Source organism: Sinocyclocheilus grahami, unplaced genomic scaffold, assembly GCF_001515645.1.
Source record: "Sinocyclocheilus grahami isolate Dianchi unplaced genomic scaffold, SAMN03320097.WGS_v1.1 scaffold499.1, whole genome shotgun sequence".
NCBI lineage: Eukaryota > Metazoa > Chordata > Actinopteri > Cypriniformes > Cyprinidae > Sinocyclocheilus > Sinocyclocheilus grahami.
Window position 1 is genome coordinate 651,397 of NW_015505678.1, and position 2,367 is coordinate 653,763.

At 39.2% G+C, this 2,367-nt stretch overlaps 1 protein-coding gene across 1 annotated transcript in view; it reads right to left on the bottom strand.

Moving 5' to 3' along the window:
- Positions 1–2,367, bottom strand: part of LOC107554369 (tripartite motif-containing protein 16-like) — a 34,525-nt gene that overhangs the window by 16,760 nt on the left and 15,398 nt on the right. The gene's annotated exons all lie outside the window — the stretch shown is intronic.

Sequence of the window (2,367 nt, forward strand, 5' to 3'; positions counted from 1 at the left end):
AACTTGAGCTCTAGAGTGAGGCTGCAAAACTAGAAGAGTTTGGCAACTGTTTTATGTGACCCCCACAAAGTGATTCTGTTGGGAATGAACTGAAGCTCATTCGTACGACTTTAACGCTCACTAATCGTCGTCTCCAACGAGTCGCTCAAAACATAAATTGGTCATTTTTTCCTCATCATCATTTCAGGTGAACCTGAGGAGATACAGGGGAGCCACGAAACACAAGCGCTTAATTCATTTAGCGGCCTGAAATGAGTCTCATGCATAATTAATGCAGCTTTGTTAAAATGAACAAAGTGAAGTCATCATAAATGATGGAGGACGGTGTTTCTGGAGGGGAATGATCTGGGTGTCTGTGGCTGAAAATCTGGAGTTTCTTCACTGAAAGGTACAGATTTATAAAGACTGTTTATATTTGTCCTGACCTTTAAATCAGCAACTTCAAAATGTGAGAACACGTGAACTTGAGCTCTAGAGTGAGGCTGCAAAACTAGAAGAGTTTGGCAACTGTTTTATGTGACCCCTGCTGGCAAAATGAGTCACAATGAGCACATTTTCAAAAATGAGTTATTTTTATTTTCTCTAAATTTTTCACTTTTTTTGTCTGTAGCTCAAAATTAGCCCGTGCGCATTCCGACTCATTTTGCCAGCGTGGGTCACATATTTTGCTCAAGATACACCCACTATGTGATTGACCAACCGCAGTCCAGGGGTTTATCTGAAATAGTTTGTAGAACCATAATAGACTATCATGAACAAAACAAATGCAAAATACATAAAAAACAATGCTACTGTTCAAAAGTTTTATCTTTTTTTTAAAAGAACTAGATATTTTTATTCATGAAGGATGCATTAAATTGATCAAAAGTGGCAGTAAAGACATTTATTATGTCACAAAAGATTTGTACACTCTAAAAAATGCTGGGCTGTTTCAACCCAACTTTGGGTCAAATATGGACTAAGCCAACTGTTGGGTTAAAAATGTTATGTAAACATTTAGAACAACGTTTGGGTTAGTTCATATTTGACCAAAAGTTGGGTTGAAACAGCCCAGCATTTGTTAGATTTTATTTCAAATAAATGCTGTTCTTTTGAACTTTCTATTCATCTGTGAATCCTGAAAAATAAAATGTATCACGTTTTCCACAAAAATATTGTGCAGCACGACTGTGCAGCTGATTGATAATAATCAGAAATGTTTCTCGAGCAGCAGATCAGCATATTATACTGATTTCTGAAGATCATGTGACACTGAAGACTGGAGGAATGATGCTGAAAATACAGCTGCGCATCACAGAAATACATTACATTTTAACATAGATTCACATGGAAAACAGCTACTTTAAATTGTAAAAATATAAAAAAAAATTGCTGTATTTTTGATCAAATAAATGCAGCCTTGGTGAGCAGAAGAGACTCATTGTCTTTGAATGCTAATGTAACTCAAAGAGTTCTGCTCAAGAATAACTAGTTTATTGCTAATAAGTGCTTTAAAACTATTAAAGCAGCACTCTGTAACTTTTGGTGCTCTAGCGGTTAATAAACAGACTTGCACACATCCTGCGGAAGAACATTCTGACCGGATCTACTTCTCTAAGTTTATGTCTATGGCGATTCACGCAGGTATGTGTTACTCCGCAGCGATGACCAGGCTACAATAGTCCAAATATAAGTACTTATTATAACTGTACCGTAGTGATTCGGAATAAGACAAAAACGTGGTTTGGAAGAAGGCAAATTTTGAACACAGAAAAAGTTACATAGTGCTGCTTTAATATCTGCCAGAGATCTGAATCTCACTGCAGAAACCCATTCATAAACACAACTTTGTTTCCAGGCAGAAGTGTAAAGTTGTGTAAATCCAGCCAATCAGATTAGAGCTTGACTAGTCAAGAAATTTTCCATTCAGCTGTTCAAAAAGCATCAGATGGTCTGATTGGTCCCTGAGATAAACTCGTTCTCGCTAGACCCCACCATCAGCATCAGCAGCATCAGCATCAGCATCATCATCAGCATCAGCATCATCAGCATCAGCATCATCAGCAGCAGCAGCAGCAGCAGCAGCAGCATCTGCATCATCATCATCAGCATCAGCATCAGCAGCATCAGCATCATCAACATCAGCATCAGCAGCATCAGCAGTATCATCAGCAGTATCATCAGCATCAGCATCATCAACATCAGCATCATCAGCAGCAGCAGCATCATCAGCAGCAGCATCAGCATCATCAGCAGCAGCAGCATCAACATCATCATCAGCAGCAGCAGCAGCAGCATCAGCAGCAGCAGCAGCATTATCATCATCAGCAGCATCAGCATCATCATCAGCATCATCATCAGCAGCAGCAGCAGCAGCAGCAGCAGCAT